The 25,198-nt window shown below is 37.9% G+C and overlaps 1 protein-coding gene across 1 annotated transcript in view; it reads left to right on the top strand.

Annotated features, from left to right (window-relative positions):
- The window catches only part of Cldn10 (claudin 10), a 112,948-nt gene that overhangs the window by 61,529 nt on the left and 26,221 nt on the right, over positions 1-25,198 (top strand). The gene's annotated exons all lie outside the window — the stretch shown is intronic.

Raw genomic sequence — 25,198 nt, 5'->3', positions numbered from 1 at the left:
TCTAGGCAGGCATTCTACCACCTGAGTCACACCTCCATCCTTTTTTGCTGTGGGTTTTTTTGTGATAGGGTCTAGCTTTATGCCCCAGCTGGCCTCATATTTATGCTTCCCCCACATAGCTGGGAATGACAGGTATGTTCCACCACATCCAGTCGTTACTTGAGATGGGGTCTCACAAACTTCTCTCACGGCCTGGCTGACCTCAAATCATGCTCTTCCTGACCTCTGCCCCCTGGGTAACTAGGATTACAAGGTTGAGACACCATACCCAGCCCACATTAGTTGACTTTGTAATGCTAAAATTTGCAATCACAAATAAATCCAACTTTATAATCATAATATCCTTTTTATATGTTGTTGGAACAAATTTACTAACACTTAGTACATAAATCTAAATTTTGGTCTTGGCTACTTTAACTGGTTTTTAAGATTTTTACCTTTGATTTTGGTATTCTGGTATTTCATCATGATGACTATAGTCGTGGAATTTTCTTTATTTGCTTTGGAATTTGTTGGGCTACTTGAATCTATGGATTGAGGTTTTTCATAAATTTTGGAAAGTAGCTATTAACTCTTTTTTTGTCTACTTGTTATTGAGATGTAGTTCACATAACATAAAACTCACCACTTTAAAATATACTAATCAATAGTTCTAGTATATGTGTGCAACCACTCCACTGTCTAATTCCAGATTATTCCCATCACCCCCAAAGAAAATTCCACCTGTGATAATCAGTCCATTTTCCCCTCACATCATCATTGGAAATCACTAATTTCCTTTCTATTTCTGTGGGTTTGTCTGTTCTTGAAATTTCTGTAAATAGAATCATGCAATATGCGATTTTTGTGTCTGGCTTCTTTCACTTAGTATGTTTTCAAAATCCATCCATGCTGTAGCATGTAGCACTAATTAATTATTCATTTCTGTTAAATAATATTCCATTATATAGAAATACCACATCTTATTTATCCATTCACCAGTTTATAGAAATATAAGTTATTTCCACCTTTGGCTATGAAAAGTGCTACTAAAAACACTAATAGGCAACTTTTGAGTGAACATACATTTTCAATTTTCCTAGGTATATACCTAGTAGAGGAATTGCAAGGTCACATACTAATTGTAGGTTTAACATTTTTAAGGCCTGCCAGATTGTTTTCCACAGTGACTATATCATTTTACATTCTCACTAGCGATGTAAGTGTACTAACTTCTCCACACCCCCAAAAACATTAGTTATTTTGTACTTTTTTGATTAAAGGCATTCTAGTGGATGTGAAATGTAACTTATTGTGTTTTGTATTTGCATTTCCCTAATGACTAATGATGTCAAGCATCTTTTCATGTGTTTATTGACTATTTGTGTATCTTCTTTGGAGGAATATGTACTCAAATACCTTTTCTAAATTGGTTTGTCTTTTTATTATTGAGAAATAAGAATTCTTTTTATATTCTGGATATTAGATTCTTATATTTGTGAATATTTTCTTCATTCTGCAGGTTGTCTGCTGACCCACTATGACTTGTGAGCAAGAAATAAAACTTTTTGTTGTGAACCTTTGAAATTCTTGGGTTATTACTGATTGCAGAATTACTTAATGAAAATTAGTCAAACAACTTGCATCTAGCTTGGTACCTCTGCACCAGCCCACACACCTGCCTCCCAATATAGGCAACTTACCATTTATGAATCTTATTTCCAACTTCCAAATTTTATGTTATTGTTTTCTTTACCATCTCATTATTTTTGATAGTTGTAGACAATAATTATTTTTAAAATCCATGTCTCTTTTTAATGACATTTCAAGAAAAAAACCAATGTAAATATGTAGGTCTGCCATCTTTACCCAGAAGTTCATCTTCTCTCTTCTAAAATCAGTCTGTGGTCAACTTGTATCATCCTAAGAATAAATGTACTTCCATGTATCCAAAAGCAAAGCACATTTGCATCCAGTGTCAGCTATTGCCATTCATGCTAAGAAAAATATGGCATTTGTAGGGTTGTTGGTTTTGTTTTTGTTTTTGTATTTTGCTAATTAATACTATAGTTGAGTTGGTGTATCCTGAGCTAGTGACCTCAAAGATCTGGAGATTTTCCAATTCTAAGCTCTGCTTCTGTGCTCTGACAGTGTTTTCTGGCTACATTCACAGACACTTCCATATTTTGTTAAGATTGTTCTTCTTTCCATATGTGATTGTATCTCTATAATACCACCGTATGCAAGTGAACCATACATCATTTTGGTGTCAAATATTTCTTGGTTTTTACAAGCAGTTCAGCAAACAAGGATCTCAGCCAGAGGAAGCAAATAACTTCCTAATCTAATCATATGCCAAAAACTTTAAATAAGGTATCAATAAAAAGTAAAATCAAATATAAATAAGTATTATGATTTCCCAAAGTCTGACAGTGAAATTGAGTGACACTATCTATGGAAAGAATGTCCCCACCAGTCAGGGGTGGAGCTTTTGGAAGCAGAAACAAGAACAGACACCCCAGAAAAGCCACTCTGGAGATGTGACTATTTTAAAGGGTCATTTTATTAAATAAGTAGTTGGCAAGGGGAAAAGTTCATTTGATAAGTTGGCAAGACTAAGTTAAAGTGAGGAATTAGCTAAGTCATTGGACACCACATCAACTGATCCTTGGGACTGAGCACAATTGATTGTTTACAGAGAATTAGAAAAGGTGGCAGCAGGCATGACTAGGTGATAGGCCATCAAAGATGTTTTGTTTCTTTTAAAAACAAAGCTGAGAATGAAGATTGTCCTTTTATTTATTTATTTGTTTGTAGTGTAGATCTGGTTGGGTCAGTAAGATTTTACTCTCTACATCTAGTTTTTTTCTTAATGTTTTTGTGTAACTATGATAATATATATGCATGTTATAACCTATAAATTTCTAAGTCGAAAAAGGTAATCCTCAAAATATTCAGGAGAAGAAAATTCAACAGATACCATTAATATCTCTTCTTGTTTGCTGATCAATTTCTTTCTTCAATAGATCAGTAAGCTAGTGGTACTTTCTTTTCCCTTGTAGCAAAGTTTTCACCAGATCTCATGGACTATTTCTCCATGGGAAGTGAACAAACAGGTTTCTTTCAAAAGAATGTACCATGTTAAATAGAAAACAAGGCTTGAAAGGAATTGTTAAGAACCACTGACCTTATTAATATGTGATTTTTTTTTTTTTTTTTTGGTGCTGTCAAGGGCATTGAGAACTCAAGTCCTTTGCATTCGAATTCTTAGCTTCTAAGTGAGCCTGCCTCCAGGCTGGAATAATTTAGTCACTTGGCTTTCCTGTAATTCTTATTGTTTTTGGCTTCATGGGACAGCATTCATACACAAGTGGTCATTTTCTATTTTCCAATAGTCCTTTGTAGGACACTGATAATCTCTTTTCTTTCCTAACCCCTCTACATGAAGTGCACAGAAAGCAGAGGTCATATCCAGGGTTTATACAAATAAGTATGGCACAATTAGGATTTCAGTTTTGCTGTTTTTGTTTCAGATAACCTTGAGAGTAACATTGTTGTTCTTTGCTTTAGCTCTCTGTCAAAACTAGCTTATTAGATGTGATTAACTGGTATTATTTTTATATAATATTTTATAATAATGGTATTATTATTATTATAATAATATAAAGGAGGATAACATTGAAAATTATTCTAGAATCAAATCCTAAAGAATTGTTATGGAGGTCACTTTCATTATTTAAAGCATTGAGTTAGTTATACTTAAATTGGAAAAGATATTAGGAATGAATGCATTCTATGTACTAGAACATCAGTCCACAAGGCCTGTAATGACTTTTTTTAGCATCCACCAACACCAACCAGAAAGTGTATTATCAGGTCTACATCTTTGAGCACATTTAATTGTTTCTTCTTGGTTTAGGGGTAGGAGTGGAGAGAGGAAAGAGCTTCAGGAAGTTTCTACAGTACACTGTGAATTATTTAAATCCATTTCACAGAACCCATTTCCTGTGTACCATAAAGCCCTTTGACATTTTCAGAGCTGCTGTTTATTTTGAGATGAGAGAGATGTTAAAATTCTTTGTGTTTAAACCACAACATCTATGAGTGGCAGAAGACAAAGACTCATGGCACGCTTTAAGTGGTCAGGCAATCCCTACCGGAAGGAAACAGGCTATTGAATTACAGGAGTCAAAAGCAGGCAAATCCACCTGGGTCAGCCAGCTCAGGGGAAACTGCCAAGAAGGGCTTGTCACTACCCTCCCACCTGTCTCCGAACACTCAGTGTAAAGCAGAGCGGCATTTCTCTCTAGCTTCATTCTTGCAAAGAGAACACATTCTAAATTACATAAAGGAGGATGCTAATGTGTGAGTTGTTTCACAGAGGGGAACACCTGCCCAGACATTCAAGGAAAATATCTTGTGTTTATCCACAGTCTCGGCATATCTTTTCTATTGGTTTTGCCACATATTTCAAACTATTTCCCTGAAAGTCTGTTTTTTACAATACCCTATTATAATAAGAACAGTTTAAAAATTATTAATTTTCTTTATAGATGAAAAACCTAAGAAGGAAGTCACTTTTCTGAGTTCATACACTAATTTCCTAGAAGCACCCCTTGCCTATTCAATGGACCCCAGTTAGAGGAAGCTGAATATCCTTCTTAAATAACAAAATATGGTGAACTTTAGCTTAGGGTGTATTTAACTTAATGAAGTTCTTCATTTTGCATTCTAAGGCCCCCTTAATTTTCAAATAAAGTTTGAAATGTTTTGTTATTTAATATGGAAGTTGAATCCCTGAAAGAGATTAAAGTCACAGAGTCAATTTTCCTAGAAGGCCATCAGAAGTCACTATATCCTCCTTATGAATTTCTTGTCCAGATTACCGTGACTTTTGTATGCCTTTTTGTTGTTGTTGTTGTTTTTGTTTCGTTTTGTTTTTTTACAGTACTGGAGTTTGAATTCAAAGCCTATACCTTGAGCTACTCTACCAGCCCTTTTTTGTTATGAGTTTTTTCAAAATAGGGTCTCATGAACTATTTCCCTGGGCTGGCTTTGAACTGAAATCCTCCTGATCTCTGCTTCCTGAGTAGCTAGGATTACAGGCATGAGCCACTGGCACCTACTTACAGTGTTTAAAAATTAAATAAAGAGATAATATTTAACAAAGAAACTTCCAGATCTTGATTACTAAGTATTTACATTTTTAGACATATAAATAGATTCATACTTATACAAGCATTTGATTTTCAACAAAAACACCAAAATAATCCAACAGGAATTTAACTAAATGGTGCTAAAATAAGTGGAGAGCCATATGGAAAAATGAACATCAACCACGAACTCATACCAAACACAGTGACCTTCATTAGAGATGGATCAAAGGATGAAATATAAAAGCTAAAACCAGTGTTTTGGGGAGCAATATAAGCTAGTGTCTTCATGACTTGAGGGTAAGTGAACGTTTCATAAGGCAGGTCATAAAAAGCAATACCTAAAAGAATAGATACACGTTTCCTTGCTTTGCTTGCTTTCTGCATATGACTTATGAGTTATATATAAATATGTACATAGAGAGAGGTATTAGACTTCATCAAAAGATACCTTTAAGAAGACAGAAAAACCAACAATGAGAGAACACATTCACTAAAGGTATATCTGACAAAGGACTGGTATTAAAAATATAAAAATAATTCTTACAATGATAGAGAAACAACCTCCTAAAAAAACAGAGCAAAAGATCTGGACAGGCACGAATAAAAGAAAATATTCAAATGGGCAAAAAGCACATGAAGTACTCCACATCGTGAGTCATCAGAGAAGTGAAAAATTAAAATCATAATGAGGCATCAGTGAATGACTACAGAATGGCTAAAATAAAAGACTGACAGCATCAAATGTTGGCAAGGATATAGAGCACCTGGAATCATCCTGCGCTGTTCATGAGAGTATAAATAGGGTAACACTTTGGGGAAGGTCAGATGATTTCTTATAAAACTAAACACACACCACTCTACAATCCAGTTCTCACAATCCCATGATAACACACGTTCACAAAAAGGTCTGTACTAGAATGTTCATAGCACCTTTGTTTGCAATAGCCTAAAATTAGAAAGAGCATGTGTTCATCAATATAAAAATGGGTAAACAAACTCCAGAAAATGAAGAAATGAACTACTTGGGCATGCAACAACATGGATGACTCTTAACAATAAGATTTTTAAGAACGAATGATGCCTGTACAAAAGCGTACATGTGATGCAATTCTATTTAGATAACTTCTAGAACAGACAAAACTAATTCACTATGGAAAAACAGAAGAAAATCTAGGCAGTAGGAAGCAGTATGAGGGAATTTCTAGAGAGATGGTAATTAATGTCCTGCATCTTCATAGGAGTTTGTTTCATTTACACAGATACATGCATTTGTCAAAAGTCAGTGAGTATGCACTTAGGATTTAAGCATTTTATTTTATGTAAATTTTACATTAAAATTAAAACTAAATAGTAATATGGTGGTATTGTTGCCAAAGTATTTAGAAGAAATTGTACTGATATCTACAATTTATTTTAACATGCTCCATAAGAAACCAAGACGGATTGATAGAAAGTAGAGATGGAAGGAGAGAGAGAGAAAGAACAAGCAAGCGAAGCAAGGAAACGAAATGTTTAATGGTAGAATTTGAATTTTGGGTATGGAATATAGAACTCTTTTCAACATTACTATATATTTAGGTCAAATAAGTTAATCAATCTCCACTGAGAATTTACTACCTGTCTGCCTTTGGCATATAAACACATACAAGCTTAGGTACTACCTGGGGTCCACACTCTCTTTGAGCATCACAAGGAATGGAGCAAAGGTCGGAGCCCCCAGGCGATGGAGCCTGAGGATAATAACCAACTTGCCCCACAGTTGTGCAGGCAGACAGCTCTAGCCCTGCTTCCCTCTCCACACTGGTGTCTTCTCTCTTATTTGCATCTCTCATAGAGCCCTATCCAGATGATTTGTTCTATCTGCAAGACTTGCCTCCTATGCACCAGGTTGGTGTATTCCAACTCCTTGATCAAGCTATAGCCCAAGAACTTTTCCTTGGGAACATACTCCCTGACCCAGAGCAAAGATAAGGTTTCTTTGTCCTTTCTCTGAGAGCATTTGCTCCACTTTGTAATTACATGGTCACAGAGGGATCATTTGAGTAATGTGTAATCAGTAAGCTTTATTTCATTTTCCTAACAGTATTTTTCTTTTACATTTCTTGCCTCATCTACTCATGTCAATATTAAAAATAACATTTGAAGGCTTTACAGACTGCTTCTTTCCAAAAGAATTTTAAAACAACATAAAAATGTATACACTATTAAAAACAAAACAAACAAACAAAAAAATCCCAGCATGAGTAGGTCTGGGAAGCCAAAGGAGAAAACGTGTTTCCTGGAGGAGAAACAGGACGGCTGTGTCTAACTGGACAGCAACAAGGTCAACCAGGATGAGGAATGGGAAATGTCCATGAAACCAGATAATCTGAACCCACTTGTTATCTCTGCCTGTGGTGTTCCAGTGGGAAGAGAATGGTAGGATACAAGGTTGCAGTGGGTTGACAGAAGAATGGGCTGGTAGAAAGAGAGATTCTGGTTATAGTAACTCTGTTAACAAACGTGGTTGAAAAAGAAAAATGAAGAAAAGTTTCTCAGTGTCCCCTAAAATATTTTTTAAAACATTGGTGTATTTTCCTAAAGCTGAAAGGAACCAGTTCGTGAAAGGTGCTTCATCCAAGCAGAAAGATCACCCAGGGGACAATTTGCCCCTTACCCATACCAAACTTGCAGCCTCAAGAGGAAGATGAGGTTTTTTAACCTCTGTTTTCTAGAGAATATTGGCTCTAAGAAACATTGGGTAGAATTTTTTCTGCACATTTTGGTTAAGACTACAGATTCCTAATTCTGTGCCCTTCCCATTTGTCATTTTTGTTTTGCAGTCACCATATCTTTGCCTTGCAGCCTTGTGAATGCTCTCTTTGCCACGTCTTTCACATCTGTTCTTTTTTCTTCTTTCCCATGGTTACAGCAAAACTGTTTATTTTATTTTATTTTATTTAAAAATTTTTATTTTATTCATATGTGCATACAATGCTTGGGTCATTTCTCCCCCCTGCCCCCACCCCCTCCCTTACCACCCACTCTGCCTCTTCCCTCTCCCCCCTACCCCCTCAATACCCAGCAGAAACTATTTTGCCCTTATTTCTAATTTTGTTGAAGAGAGAGCATAAGCAATAATAGGAAGGAACAAAGGTTTTTCCTAGTTGAGATAAAGATAGCTATACAGGGAGTTGACACACATTAATTTCCTGTGCGCGTGTGTTACCTTCTAGGTTAATTCTTTTTGATCTAACTTTTTCTCTAGTTCCTGGTCCCCTTTTCCTACTGGCCCCAGTTGCTTTTAAGGTATCTGCTTTAGTTTCTCTGTGTTGAGGGCAACAAATGCTAGCTAATTTTTTAGGTGTCTTACCTATCCTCACCCCTCCCTTGTGTGCACTCGCTCTTATCTTGTGATGAAAGTTCAATCCCCTTGTTATATACCACATTTTCTTAATCCATTCGTCAGTGGTGGGGCATCTTGGCTGTTTCCATAACTTGGCTATTGTGAATAGTGCCGCAGTAAACATGGGTGTGCAGGTGCCTCTGGAGTAACCTGTGTCACAGTCTTTTGGGTATATCCCCAAGAGTGGTATTGCTGGATCAAATGGTAGATCAATGTCTAGCTTCTTAAGTAGCCTTCAAATTTTTTTTCCAGAGTGGTTGTACTAGTTTACATTCCCACCAACAGTGTAAGAGGGTTCCTTTTTCCCCCGCATCCTCGCCAACACCTGTTGGTGGTGGTGTAGCTAATGATGGCTATTCTAACAGGGGTGAGGTGGAATCTTAGTGTGGTTTTAATTTGCATTTCCTTTCTTTCTAGAGATGGTGAGCATTTTTTCATGTGTTTTTTGGCCATTTGAATTTCTTCTTTTGAGAAAGTTCTGTTTAGTTCACTTGCCCATTTCTTTATTGGTTCATTAGTTTTGGGAGCATTTAGTTTTTTAAGTTCCCTATATATTCTGGTTATCAATCCTTCGTCTGATGTGTAGCTGGCAAATATTTTCTCCCACTCTGTGGGTGTTCTCTTCAGTTTAGAGACCATTTCTTTTGTTGAGCAGAAGCTTTTTAGTTTTATGAAGTTCCATTTATCTATGCTATCTCTTAGTTGCTGTGCTGCTGGGGTTTCATTGAGAAAGTTCTTGCCTATACCTACTAACTCCAGAGTATTTCCTACTCTTTCCTGTACCAACCTTAGAGTTTGGGGTCTGATATTAAGATCCTTGATCCATTTTGTGTTAATCTTGCTATAGGGTGATATACATGGATCTAGTTTCAGTTTTTTGCAGATTGCTAACCAGTTTTCCCAGCAGTTTTTGTTAAAGAGGCTGTCTTTTCTCCATCCTATATTTTTAGCACCTTTGTCAAAGACAAGTTGGTTATAGTTGTGTGGCTTCATATCTGGGTCATCTATTCTATTCCACTGGTCTTCATGTCTGTTTTTGTGCCAGTACCATGCTGTTTTTATTGCTATTGCTTTGTAATATAGTTTGAAGCCAGGTATTGTGATACCTCCAGCATTGTTCTTTTGACTGAGTATTGCCTTGGCTATTCGTGGCCTCTTGTGTTTCCATATAAATTTAACAGATTTTTCAATCTCTTTGATGAATGTCATTGGGATTTTGATGGGAATTGCATTAAACATGTAGATTACTTTTGGGAGTATAGACATTTTTACTATGTTGATTCTACCAATCCATGAGCATGGGAGATCTCTCCACTTTCTATAGTCTTCCTCAGTCTCTTTCTTCAGAAGTGTATAGTTTTCCTTGTAGAGGTCTTTCACATCTTTTGTTAGGTTTACACCTAGGTATTTGATTTTTTTTTTTTTAGGCTATTGTAAATGGAATTGTTTTCATATATTCTTTCTCAGTTTGTCATTATTAGTGTATAGAAATGCTAATTATTTTTCTATGTTGATTTTATATCCTGCTACCTTGCTATAGCTATTGATGGTGTCTAGGAGCTTTTGAGTAGAGTTTTTTGGGTCTTTAAGGTATAGGATCATGTTGTCTGCAAATAGGGATTTTTGACAGTTTCTTTACCTATTTGTATTCCTTTTATTCCTTCTTCTTGCCTAGTTGCTCTGGCTAGGAATTCCAGTACTATGTTGAATAGGAGTGGAGATAGTGGGCATCCTTGTCTGGTTCCTGATTTTAGAGGGAATGGTTTCAGTTTTTCTCCATTAAGTATAATGCTGGCTGTAGGTTTGTCATATATAGCTTTTATAATGTTGAGGTACTTTCCTTCTATTCCTAGTTTTCTTAGAGCTTTTATCATGAAATGGTGTTGGAGCTTATCAAAGGCTTTTTCTGCATCTATTGAGATGATCAAGTGGTTTTTGTCTTTGCTTCTGTTAATGTGGTTTATTACGCTTATGGATTTTCGTATATTGAACCACCCCTGCATTCCCGGGATGAAGTCTTTGGTCGTGGTGAATGACCACATTGTTGAATTTGGTTTGCAATTATTTCATTGAGGATTTTTGCATCAATGTTCATTAAGGACATTGGCCTATAGTTCTTCTTTTTGGAGGTGTCTTTGCCTGGTTATGGGATAAGTGTAATACTGGCTTCATAAAATGTGTTAGGCAGTTTTCCTTCCCTTTCTATTTCGTAGAACAGTTTAAGGAGGGTTAGTATCAGTTCTTCTTTAAATGTCTGATAGAATTTTGCCGAAAACATTGTTTATTTTAAAGCCATTGAATGCCTTTTTTTTTTTCCCTTAAATTCACATTAAATGTCTTAACAGTTTTTATCCAAAAGAGGGTGCAAATTTGTCATGGAATACAGGACAATATTTCACAAGATTCTTTTACTTCTAGTGATATTTAAATTTCACAGCTGTTGTAATTTGTGCAGAAGCCTGTGGCATGTGCTAATGAACTCGGTCCCGTGTGTGAGTGCTAGGTCAGAGCCCTGTGCTTATTCACAGCAGTTTCTGAGAAGAGTTAAGACTATTGCTGATGTAAAGAAATGAGACGACATTAAGGTTTTTCTATTTTGGATAGCCAAATTAAATTAGGACAGAATATTTTAAAAATTAAATACTAAATGGAAAAAAAACCAATTTGTTTACAGTCTTCTAATTTTACAAAGTATTTTCATTCTACCACAGCTTAAAGGATGCCTATTGAAGTGATAGAGTTAATAACTAATTGGGATTGGAGGTGGGGGTTGCATGTATGTACGTGTGAATGTGTGTGTGCATCATAACTGGGATTGTTCATATTTCAGTGAACACTCAGTATGTATGGCTCCTCTCACCTATAGGAGGCATTATGGCTTGTGAATAGGGAGCATAGTGTATATTCCATTCTCAGCTGTTCCTTTAGCTGGAGTCTCATTATAATTTGTGCGGATTTTGTCAAGGGAATGCTATGACAAGGATATGCTGTTGAGTTTCCAAGCTATGGAAATGGAAGGAGCTACAAAGAGAAAGCCATTTTTCAATGGTAATGGTGTATTTGAAGTATCCCTTACTTAGCAGAAACTCATCTAGTCAAATTCTGCACACCAAATGTGTAGGTTAATTCACTCTACAGAATGGAAATTCCAAATCTGAGGGTCCTTGAGTGCATTTATTAACTTATTCTTGCCTCTTTCTACAACTGGGTTGGATTCTGAATTTAAGCTTCTCCATGAGGCATACCTACCTGCCTAGTTCTTGGAAACAATGAACACTTACCTTGTGGAAACCACACCATTTTGATTGGCTTCTAGCCCCTGCAAATGAAACCAACTGCAAGCAGTTTCACTGAAACTTTAGCAGCTAATTGATTAGCACTGATAGTTATTAAGTAGGACCCAAGCAACTCCATCCTCCAGGAGTAATGTAGAAATAACACCAGTCGAGGGCAAGCCCAGAGCTGAAGTTATAGTCCCTCTTTATTCACAGGTTTAAAACGATATTGCCAAGAATATCCATGTACATATTTGTTGAGAACCAGCAGGGCATCAAGAGCCAAGAAATATTGTCAGTTTTCATTTAGTTACAGATCTGTGACCCACTGCCAAACCATTGATATGAATTCTCAATAAGACTCATACCTGGTCTACATGACCAGATCATAGAGTTCGATGCATCACACTGATTTCACTTGGGATTGCCCAAAACCTCCTTCTTCCCGCACCCCATGCAGCCACACACTGTGTATGTTCACCTGGAAATTCTCCCGTCCGTCTTGACCACTGTCTTCCTTTCTTGACCACAAGATCTAATCTCATCTTCTCTACAGTGAAGCCTGGAACAGATTTCTTTTCTGGATTAATTCTTGTCTGTGATTCCTCCTCTTCCTCTGCCCCTATATAACAATACCCTTTTTCTGCTGTACCCCTTTGTGGCAACTCCTCTAACCCTTCTAGAGGTCATTCTTGTAGGCTCCAAGCAAGAAGACAGTTTTCAATACTCAAGTTGTTTGATAATACTCCACACTTTGTTGTATTTCTAAAACTTTCAATCACACTCCAATAAAAGATACCAGATCAATCAACCACCGAAAGTGTCTGAGGACTGCTGTGAGAAAGTCAAGGATGTGAAGGATCCAAAACACAAAGACCTCTTAAAATAGTACCGAAGAAAGGGGATAGTGGCAGTATGGTGGCTTTTGAATCTGTTTTCACATTCAGGCTATTTATTGAGACATTTGGGAATACGGAATTGTTTCAACACATCTCTGAAGTGATCATTTGCCACTTGGAACACAACTTTACATTAATTTTTTGGTGTGAACTATGCATTCTGAAATCAATTTGCCACATTCATTGGTACAAAACTTGCTATATTGCTTGACGTAAAATTCACATTCTGAAATCAATTTGTTCAGAAGACAGATCTTATTTTATGATAAAACATTTTTAAAGACCTGATCAGTAATGTACAGCTAAAGGAAAGCCATTGCATCATTTAAAGGTATTCATAATATATAAAGGTAAGTCAGTGGCAAAAACTAAGTTGAATTTTTTTTATTGAAAGTGTTTTCTACTTTTCGAGAATATTGTCACAAGAACACTTGCACATTCCTTTTCTTTTTCTTTCTTTTATTGAGAAAATCTGTGGAACTAAGCAGATGCTCATTATTTTGAGCTCAGATTATAATTCTTCTAGTCCTACAGAAATCTGCTATACCCCATAAACTATTTTATTCAGCTTTAAAGTGATAATCTTGACCTTTTAGCAAATGTTTACTTTTAAGAACTACTTATCACTGAAATCTAATAGGATAACTATTAATCACAAAACGTTACTTTTTAGTTGTTACTATGAATTGGGTATGAAATACATGGCATACATGTGTCCTTTGAAATTACCAGGAAAAAAAATCACTAAAAGAAATATATGAGGGGCTTGTGGCTCTGACTGAAAAATAAGAAACAATGTTAATTTTTAAAGTTGATTGCCTGCAAAAATATGATCAAACCTGTGGTCTGATTTAAGAACTTGTGTAATTGATATAGGAAGGGAAGTTTGTTGGCTGGAGAATTTTGCTTTTTTCCATTGACACGGACAATACAAATTTATTACTACTGTGTGATACTTTTGTTTACAACTGAAAGAGATTGGTGGTATTTTTCGGGTTTCAAGGTTTTGGTCTTTGACTCTTTGGGATGTTTGTGTTTAATAAAGCTTATTCACAACAATGGGCTTAGGAAGGTTCTGGTAATTGACAAGTGTGTGATTTGGAACACCAGGCAGAATAGCCACATGGTCCAGGGCCACACTGAGAAGTCAGCAGCTGTGCATGCTAAATTGGGCTCTGTCATTAACCTGCTGAGGGACCTTCTAAAAGTTACTTAATTCCAGCCATGAAAATAAACATTTTCATGTTTATTCTAGGTGCCAATGCCCTAGAATAGAGCTAAAGAAAATCAGTCAATGTGCACAAAATGAAACAAACTCCTCCTTCATTTTGCCTTTCCTTTCCAACACTCATTGGAGCAAGGAGGAATTTGGAATGACCCGGCTGAAGTATTGTTCTTTGCTTCTAATTAAAAGAGGCAACTACAAGTAAGTTAATATAGCTAGGAGAAACTGGGACAGCTGGGGTAAGTAGGCGAAAAACTGAAGCAAACTTTGAGAACTAAGGGGTAACCCTCTTTTCAGAGTTAGGAGATAGAGATTTCTCGAAGTTTCTAACTCTTCTGTTGGCTTACGTGTGTACAATGACTCCGTAATTCTCTGAGCACTTTGGCTCTGCCTTCCTCTCTGTCCTAGTTTTTTGTTTTCTTTCTTTTTTTTTTTTTTCCTTTATCTCCCTATTCCTTCTTGTTTTTCCTTGTTGGCATGGCACAGGAGAAGGAAATAATTCTCTCCCATGACCTGCATTGTTTACTCCCTCTATTGTTCAGGTAGCCAGAGTTTTAGAGAGTTCCAACCCACCTGCTTTTCCCCCACATTCACTTTGTTTTGTTGTGGTTGGAGATGGTGGTGGTAGTGATGATGGTGGTTGTTCTTGTTGTTTTGAGAGAACTCTGTCATATCCATGTTTTTTAATTTATTCCATCCTCCTAGTCACACCTGGAAATTAACACTATATAACAGGATTTTATTCTTTGTTTTTCTCCTGTACAGTATATAAACGGTAGAAACATGAGGACAGAGTATCATTCAGGTTGCTTGACCAAATTTCATTGGCTGCTTTAATTACTGTGTCAAAAATTGCAATATGATCTTTCATATGGCATTTTCATCAGGAATGAAAACATTGCTTAACACTACAGGATTACACAGATGGACAAATTGTATGGTGGAAGAAGTAGCTGACATAGAGTATATTTGTTGTCAGAAAGATTAATGTCAGCCATGCTAGAGGTGTGGCAGTTATAATAATCACAGGCAAAACATGACATTAACTTTGTTCCTTAGATCTTTTAATTAATTCTTCACAACCTTAAATCAAACACAGAAACAACTATTGCTTTGAACCACAAAGAGAGGTGTGTCTCTTCTCTGTCTACCATATTATCAGCATGCAATCCCACTGTGACTTCCTTTTCTTTACATGTTACAGTTTAAGATCACTTATAGAGATGTTTCTGCATTTACCTGAGCCACCACACCTCCTAGTAAGTCACTTGCAAATATTTTATTAACATGAGTATATCTTTAAGGAGAAATATGATAACTTTTACCTTTAAATATTATTGAAGCCTAGCTTACAATTTAATTTTTCTTAGTACTTAAACGCAGACAATTTTTTGAATTCATATGTTTTTGAACAATAACATATACAAATTGTTACTCCAATTGATACAACACTCAATGTTCACTTTATGACTCGGTATAGATTTAGAAGTCCTTTCCAGCTTCCTCGTTGGAAAATGTTGAATTAAGTAATATTTGAAAGTTCTTTCTAACTCTAGCATTCTAGAATGATAAAACACGTATGTCATATTGCTTTTTAAATGACATCAAGCTCATAATCGTACATCTTAGCACATAATCAAGAAGACATAAATTTAGATGGAAAAGCGGCATCTGAGCTACTTTCCTCCATTTCTTGTACAGCAGTTAACTGTGGAACTGGTTTCCAGGTCATGGCATTGTAATCCCTGAACTTGACACTGCAGTCCACTCTCTGAGCTGGGCCCTGGGGCAGAGTCCCAGCCACACAGAGGAAGGGACATCTTTCTTTAATTTACAAAAAGGCACTTTTCAGGACAGTAGGGGGTCCTAACCTGATAATTCTTTTACCTTAAGAAATAACAAAAACTAAAAAAAAAAAAAAAAAACTTAAGAAATAAAAAGAAAAACCTTTGCCTTCTAGACTACCAGCCTTTTCTCTCTTCTCTTAAAGAGTTGCTTCCTCTTGCATTCACCATTTCTCCTCTCTTGACATTGAGTCTGCTCCCACCTGTTGTCTACCCCACCATCTCCACTGAAACAGTTCTTGACAAGATCACTGAAGACCTGCATGTCTCTTCCTCATGCAGCTGGTCAACCAGCAAAGCTGGATGCCATCCATGGCTCCATGCCTTCCTCCATAAACCAGTTTCCTCATGTGACTTCCAATTCCCACGCTGGGTTTTTCCTGCCCAAATATTGTGTCCTCTTGCTCTCTTCTGTTGGTTCTTCCGCATCTCCTTGATGTCAAAATGGGACAGGACATGAGTGCCCAGGCCCTGGGACTTCTCTCTGGAGTGTCTGGCTAGTCTCATGACTTACTTACCATCCACCTACAGGTGACCCAAAATGTGCCTTTTCAGCCTGAGCCTCTGCCCTGAACTCTGCACTCACAAGTTCAAAAACCTGCTTGGCGTTTCCTCCCAGGTATCCACTGGGCATCCCACACTATACATGTCTAAAACCCAACTCCTGAAGTTTCCCTTGGATCAGCTTCTCAGGAGGAGTCCTCATTTCAATAAATAACGGCTCCATCTTTCTGGGGGCTGAAGACCTGCCCTGGTGTTTTCCTTGGCTTGTTTCTTGCACTCAGTCACAGCCAGTTCCTCATCAAATCTCATCAGCTGTACTCTCAAAATACACTCAAATTTAAAACTGGGCCATTTCTCCCCACCTAACAGCCACCAGCTGATGAAGGCTGCAGTCATCGCTCTGTTGGATTACTGCAATAGGCTCCTCATCCCTGCATCGCCACTGCTTCCCTTCAGGTGCCTTCAGAGTGGCTCTGAAACAGCTCGGGTGTCACTCTTCTTCTCAAAATCTGATGATGTCTTCCTGTTGCTCTCAGTAAAAGCCAAAGACATCATTGGGATTTATACAGCCTGCTGCAAGCTATATAAACCCACATCTGCATCCCTCCCTCGCCACACACACACTCATACTTATGCATGTGCCCACACAGAGACACCCATAGATATAAACACACACAGGCAAACATATACAGACATATGTACAGACAGACTCATGGAGACGCACAGACACATGGACATACAGACACATATAGACACATTGTATGTGCCGATACAGAGACATGTAGCTACTCACATATACAAATACAGACACATAGCCATGCAGACATGCAGTTACACACAGACTCCTGTCATCTCTCTGTCCTCATCTCCTACTGCTCTCCCTTCTTTCCCTCTGCTCTGGCTGCGGTGTCTCAGTGTTGTTCAGACAAGTCCAGTGTTTTCTCTCTCTTTCTCTATCATCTATCTATCTATCTATCTATCTATCTATCTCAGAATGCTTTGCTTAAAGTTGTCCACGTGGCCAATGCCTTAATTTCCTTCAGTTTTCTTTACCCAGCCATTTTCTTACAGAGGGCTTCCCTATCCAGCCAACAAAAATTAAAAACCATCCTCCTCATGACTTTGTAGCCTCCTGCCCCCACCAGCTTTTTTTTTTCTCTTATGATCTAAGAATCTAAATATTTTTGTTGCGTTGTTCCTTGTCTCCTCCAGTGGAATAAAATCCACATTTGAGCAGGAGTTGTTTTGTTCACCATATCCACAATGCATAGAAGGACACCTGGAGCTATAGGTATGAGATAAATACAAGTTGAGTTGGTTCAATAGATGACTAATGCTGTTTCAAAAATGGGAGCAAAAACAAAATGAACTTGGGAATTGTTTGAATACAGTCCTCATGGAAGTGAATCCCAGCCTCTTACACTGGATTCGCCAACCTCTTCAAATCACCAGCAGTCCAAACTCCCACCAGGTCGTAGGTTTTTCTGTCACCATCCTATCATGACTGGTCAGTCCTCCTAGACTCCAATGCTGTTCAACAGTGTTGGATCACTTCTGTCTTCTCAACCATTTCACTAAAGGCACCTCTTGCGTATTTTATGGCAGCTGGAATTACCTGAAAGGCTATGGTAGAGGAGATGGAAGGCAAAAATTCAGTGGACAAGAAAAGTGGCAGGCAACATATGAATGCAATGCTTTTCCTTTGTCTTATTGTATACATCTTTTGTGAGCTGATGTAGGCCAAAACTTCACCAGAAAACATGAGAAGGATATCTATACACAGTGAGCCATACACACTACATAACATCCCCAACTAAGGATAGTGGGGTATGAGGGTGGTGCTCACTGGCTGAGAGTTCACATGCAAGCCCACTGTGCTAGCTGGGCTCATCGGCTGGAGCTAGATGAATGCACAGATAGATTTCAGAGTACACCAATGAACTGTTTATATTGTGTGCACACACACACACACACACACACACACACTTAAAGAGAAATGCTCCAGACCCAAACTGTGATTATATTGAATTGCTATTGCTCAGGACCCTGTTAAACAGTGCATGAGTAAACTTCAACTCACCTATTGCAAAATGTAGAATATACTGAAATTAGGTAAGGAAACTAGGCACACTGTTCAAATACTTCTGATTATAAAAGCAATTTTCCTGAAAAATAAGGATAAAACAAGTGATCTAGAATTGTTTAAATTCATTTTTATGTGTTTGTTATTATATTTGGTAGATATGAACCAGAAAATATATGTGAACTACACAGAGCTGTCTTGATGGGAGGCAACTTCTCTCAGAGGAGTGCAGACTCTAGAACTGAGCTGGCTAAGTTGAAACCCCAGCCCCTCACCTTCTAGAGCAAGGTGACTTAATTTTGATATCCCTCTCCCTTTTTCTCTCCCTCTCTCTCTTTCAATTTCCTCATCTGTACAATGGAAAATAAAATAGTACCTACTTTATAAGATTGTTATTTCATGACAGAAGGTGACTAGTACCTAAAAAGTACCAACATTAACGCTTACTAGATGAAAATAAAAGACAGCCAACAGTTTGAAAAAAGTCACAATTAATGATTAGTTTATGGATATGCTTTTGCATGAGCATACATGTATTTTTAAATCCCAAAAGAATTAACTTTAAATTTCTGTTAACTTTCCCCATGAAGTAAACTTGGGACTCAGGACAAGCTTGGAATAAACTTCACTCCAGCTCCACTGAAAAGCAGGGAGAGGTGAAAGTCTCTCCATTTGGTAACAGGCACCCTCGTGGTGTGTTACTTCCTGTCCCTTGTACCTAATAATATGAAGAAGTGATGGCTGTAGAAAGTATGCATGTGTCCTTCTGATCTCCACCTGCTTTCAGACTTCCCACCTCTTATCCTTTATTTCCTGCTCCCCTTTTCTCCTGCACTTCCGTTACCACCACTCTGGCTTGTAGTTTTCCATTCATTTAAATTTGTTTTTATTTCTCACTTTTGCTTCACTTCCCTTCGGATATTCCCCCTGCCCCTGTCCTATTAGCTTCTCTGACCTAATCTCTCTGCTCCTACTTCCTGGTTCCTCTCTCTCTGCTCCAGTTCTTGGCACCCACCTCTCCTATGTTGGCATGCTACTGAACTTTTTCTGCCTTTTTACTTTAAGATTTGCAACACAGTTCATTCATATTCACTTATTGTATGTTGGTATAACTCTGATCAATATCATGTTTTTGGAAAATGTCATTTTAAAGAGACACGGGGAAATGAAAAAGCATGAGTAACTGAATAATGTTCATTATTTATTAAACATCTACCATGTCCCAGACTTTTATATATATTGTCTCTGATCCTCACAAAACTTGTGAAAGAAGCTATTTTTTATTCCAGCTTTGTAGATGAAGAAGTGATTCTAAGCAAGATTATGTGGCCTGCTCAAGGCTACACAGAGTTAGAATTTTCTCTTATGTCCATCGTCTGCCCTCTACCAATGGTATCAAACAGTTTCACAAGCAGATCGAATAACCTGCTTTTAGCGTGAGAAAAGAAAAAATAAGACCATGTACGGATTTCTTCAGGATTTTTCTGTGCACTCCCTCGCACACACATCTATGAATACACCCCCTTTAAATATAGCAAAAAAAGAGACAAGAAAGGAGGTAGAAAGTAAAGCAGCAGGGACACAGGGAAAACTCTTGCTTCTCTTCTTGTTCATTTTGCCCATGAATGATTGGATCAGAGACTGAGAGATTTTTACAGTTGGATGTGGTCTTGGAGGCCTTCCAAAGTAACTCCTTTGTCTTACAAATGAGGAAGCTGTAACGCAGAGAAATAAAATGACTTGCCTAAAACAGAAAAGACTTACTTATTGCCCTGACCTGAGTGAGCAGGTTGAATTAATACTCAAATGCTTATTGATCAAGAAAGTGCACCCAATCCATCTCCAAGCACGGTTCCAGTGTCAGAGTGAGCGCCAGAGTGGCGCTCCCAGTGGCGCAGAGTGAGCGCCATCCCAAGCTGGAAAGGCATTCACCAAGGCAGCTGTGAGCTGGCTGCTGAGGCCCAATCCTTCTCCTTCCAAGGGCTCAAGAGGAATCTGGAAGATCCCAAGGTACCTCAAAATTGCAAATGAGCGCATTTCAAGTGAATACATAAAACACAAATCTACAAGGTGAATGGCACCAACTTGTAATAGGCCCATGGAAACTTTGTTAACAAATGATAAAATAAGGCAACTGTTTGTATACTTAAAATTTGAATATATATATATAAATACATATACATACATATATACATGCACATTTTTATATGAACAGTGATGTATTGATAAGTGTGAGTGTTCATTCCTTAACTACTGTCACTCTGTAGCTTGCATGCTAAGTATACTACAAAATCATAGAATTTATGTAGACCACTGATATAAACTAATAAGGTTAGGGAAATGGAAGAAAAAAGAATTCAGACATTCTATTTTAATATCTTAGTTTCAGCACTAATGTCTTCTTTAATTTGGTGTAACAAAATTTGGCTCCTAGACAGTTGTTTTTCTAGATGATATCATATTTTACCAGGACTTCAGTTTCTTCCCACCTGATTAGCAGCACACCACCCGCTGGTATTCAGGGGATGCTAATGTATATTCAAGCCAACCTTGATGCTTAGAAAATCCTTGGGCTAGTCAAAGACACACCTGTGTTGTTTGGCAGATGAACTGAATTTCAAGTAAAGAATTCTGTAACTCTCCCGTTTAGTTGGCTAAACTGGTTTTCACTCCTTTTGAACAAGGCTGGGTTGGGGATGGGGGTGAGGTGGGGAATCCTCTATTTTTCCTTAATGAATGTAACAATGCCAAAGAAAGAACTTTGGAAAGGATAATGCATTTCAGGAATTATTATTCAGGTATAATTTATTTATTGGTCAATTAGTTTTCATACAGAAAAAAATCTACAACTTTTCATAGACACCAAGTTATTGTCAACATGTTAGTTTGAATAATTTAGAGAATGCGACTTCTGGATGCATTATCTTCTATATTTGAGTTAAGAATAGTCTGTTATGATTAGGTAAATGAAAATTTCAGTGAGCTGAATCCTAAGGAAAATAAGGAAGCATTTATCAGTTGAAAGGTACTATCTTTAAATCAATTCAGATTAACTGCTAAGGTTATTTAGGAGTGCATAATCTTAAAGAGAAACAAACCGTTTATTTATGACTTATTTTTTAAAAAAATCTTCTCTGTCTAGTCCGTTTTCATTTTCTGGACATTCCTATATTGGATTATGTGGCTTTCTGTGATACCTTCAGAATTCTACCGACTAAATCGGTTTCAAAAGCTTAATATATGACATTCTAAAACAAATGCTTGATTCATCCCATAATATTCTTTAGATATTAAAGAGAGTTCATATTTTGGAAGGCATTTGTGGGCTCTAGAGCATAACTTTTCACAGTACATTCTAGGGGGAAAAAAAGAAAAGAATTTAGCATTGTCCAACTTCATAGGAAGGAGAAAGGATAAAAGAAAAAAGAAAAATTGATCAAGTTCACAGGCATGACTACTCTAGTCTGTTTTAGCTGGCAAAGGAACTTGTAGTCCTACCATCCAGGTCTTCATTGATGGATCGTTTGTGGCATTTCCAACCCCTTTTTAAGTTGAAATTGTGTGTTACAATCTCTACAGAAGCGGAATATTGCTTTTTTGTTGTTGTTGAAGTTTTCAGCAGAGGTGAATATGCCTTCTTTCCCTAATCACATCATCTGTTATGCTAAATAACTGCTTAAACACATTACCAGTTGGAGCTGTGGTCCTCAGTTTAGCCATGTACTGGAAGTTCTGGAAATACGGCTTCCAGGAGACCCAAAGATTTTGACTTCATTAGTAGATGATACAATGTGGTAGGGTGGGAGTGGGTGGGAGGTGTTTGCGATTCCCCCCACCATCAAGGTGGTGCATACCTATAATTTCAGCTACATGGGAGGCATAGGTAGGAAGATAACAGTCCAAGGTTGACTGGAGGCAAAAATATGAGACCCTATCCAGAATAATAACTAACTAACTAGAAAGCAAAAAAACAAACAATCCAGGAAAAAAAAAAAAAAGGAAAAGGAAAAAAAAGAAAAAAAGAGAAAGTGCCTTTGGATCCAAACAGTGGAATTTATAATGAACCAGTTGACAAGTTTGGTCTGCTGGAGTCCTAAACTTTTTGTGTGTCAAAAGTAAGTTAGTGTTCTTGCTAGTAAACACAACTCATTAACCAGTTTAGTGAGTACCTACTCTAATCAAGACCACAGCAAACAAGGAATATCAAACAAGTCCCAAAAATGAAGTACAGACCTGATGTAATACTTCATTTTTGGCAAACTCCACAGGGAACGTCTAAAATGACTTTGTTGCCCAAATAGAAAATTTAATCAGAGACAGAAAGAAATACGGTATTGAAATGATAGTGGAAACATGCTGGGGGAGGGGCAGTGCAAGAAACCAGATGAAAAAAGCACTTTATGGCACATGATACAAAAGAAGGGAGGACTTGGAAATCACTGCTCAAGAGAATGGGAAGGATGGTATGGAAAGCAATCACTTTTCAAACTTTGTTTATAAGTTTGACCCACCAGTGAACCCAAAGTGACACATCAGGATAAATTGAGACCAAGAACAGAGGTCTGCCTCCTTCCACACAAACCACTGTTCACCTGCTTCCCTGCCCATGGTCATGGGGCTGTCAGGTCACACACACACCATCTACCTGTCCTGCCAGGCACAAGAATGGGGTCACTCTTTGTGCTACCTCAGAGTGCAGAGTACAGCACTGGGGTAGAAGTTAAAAAGGGACAGATGTGGGATCAATATAGAGAAGAGCTTTCCCAAAAGGCTAATAAAACAGAACAGAACAAAACCCAGAATGAATATCATCCCATGCTAAATACCTGGCTCTGAGGTGTCCAGTGTGGGCTAAATATTACGGTCTTCCGTGATCCTTTCCAAACCTGAGTTTTCCTGATTCTGTTCTCCAACCTCCTTTCTTCTCCATGGTCACCTGGTCACCTCTGATTTCATTCTGCACACGATTGGTGAGAAGAGAGAGAGAGAGAGAAAGAATTTGGGAAATTCGTCGCTATTAACCAAAGTATCCCTATCCCGAGATTGCGAAACAGCCCTAGGAACTAGCTTTTTGGTAGCAGATAGATTTATAGGTTTTAGTAGACCTTTGTTTACTTTTGAAGAACTGCAAGAACTTTAAGTGAACAAATAATAACCCAGTAATGAAGCCAGTGTCTTTGTTCTCTCACTTATGTCCAGATTGGTAACCTCCGGTGCTAAAACTGCACCCTGATCTTTGTTTACCTAGAAACAGCCGGGAAGGAATGAGTTTATTCTTCAATTAGGTACGAAAGATGGAGACGGTTTTCTTATAAAAAAAAAAAATTTGAACAAGATACAGAGTCAAGTCTCTCCCCTGTGACAGAACCCCCACTTCATAGAACAGAAGCTGGGAGCGCAGAGCTGCGGGAAAATGGGACCTCATAAAACTAAAAAGCTTCTGTTCATCAAAAGAAATGGTCTCTAAACTGAAGAGAACACCCACAGAGTGGGAGAAAATATTTGCCAGCTACACATCAAAGGACTGATAACCAGAATATATAAGGAACTTAAAAAACTAAATTCTCCCAAAACTAATGAACCAATAAAGAAATGGGCAAGTGAACTAAACAGAACTTTCTCAAAAGAAGAAATTCAAATGGCCAAACAACACATGAAAAAATGCTCACCATCTCTAGCAATAAAGGAAATGCAAATTAAAACCACACTAAGATTCCACCTCACCCCTGTTAGAATAGCCATCATCAACAACACCACCACCAACAGGTGTTGGCGAGGATGCAGGAAAAAGGAACCCTCTTACACTGTTGGTGGGAATGTAAACTAGTACAACCACTCTGGAAAAAAAATTGGAGGCTACTTAAAAAGCTAAACATTGATCTACCATTTGATCCAGCAATACCACTCTTGGGGATATACCCAAAAGACTGTGACACAGGTTACTCCAGAGGCACCTGCACACCCATGTTTATTGCGGCACTATTCACAATAGCCAAGTCATGGAAACAGCCAAGATGCCCCACCACTGACGAATGGATTAAGAAAATGTGGTATCTATACACAATGGAATTTTATGCAGCCATGAAGAAGAACGAAATGTTATCATTCTCTGGTAAATGGATGGAATTGGAGAACATCATTCTGAGTGAGGTTAGCCTGGCCCAAAAGACCAAAAATCGTATGTTCTCCCTCATATGTGGACATTAGATCAAGGGCAAACACAACAAGGGGACTGGACTTTGAGCACATGATAAAAGCGAGAGCACACAAGGGAGGGGTGAGGATAGGTAAGACACCTAAAAAATTGGCTAGCATTTGTTGCCCTTAACGCAGAGAAACTAAAGCAGATACCTTAAAAGCAACTGAGGCCAATAGGAGAAGGGGACCAGGAACTAGAGAAAAGGTTAGATCAAAAAGAATTAACTTAGAAGGTAACACACATGCACAGGAAATCAATGTGAGTCAATGTCCTGTATAGCTATCCTTATCTCAACCAGCAAAAACACTTGTTCCTTCCTAGTATTGCTTATACTCTCTCTACAACAAAATTAGAAATAAGGGCAACATAGTTTCTGCTGGGTATTGAGGGGGTAGGGGGAAGAGGGAGGGGGCGGAGTGGGTGGTAAGGGAGGGGGTGGGGGCAGGAGGGAGAAATGACCCAAGCCTTGTATGCACATATGAATAATAAAACAATAAAAAAAAAAGTTGAACAAGATACAGAGTCAAGTCTCTCCCCTGTGACAGAACCCCCACTTCATAGAACAGAAGCTGGGAGCGCCGCATCGCGCGCTCCGTGCGGTGGTGTCCTGGCGCGCGCCAGCGCTGCGGCCGCGAAGTTCACGCTCACG

Source organism: Castor canadensis, chromosome 10 (genome assembly GCF_047511655.1).
Source record: "Castor canadensis chromosome 10, mCasCan1.hap1v2, whole genome shotgun sequence".
Taxonomy (NCBI): domain Eukaryota; kingdom Metazoa; phylum Chordata; class Mammalia; order Rodentia; family Castoridae; genus Castor; species Castor canadensis.
This window is presented reverse-complemented; position numbering and strand designations above follow the sequence as displayed.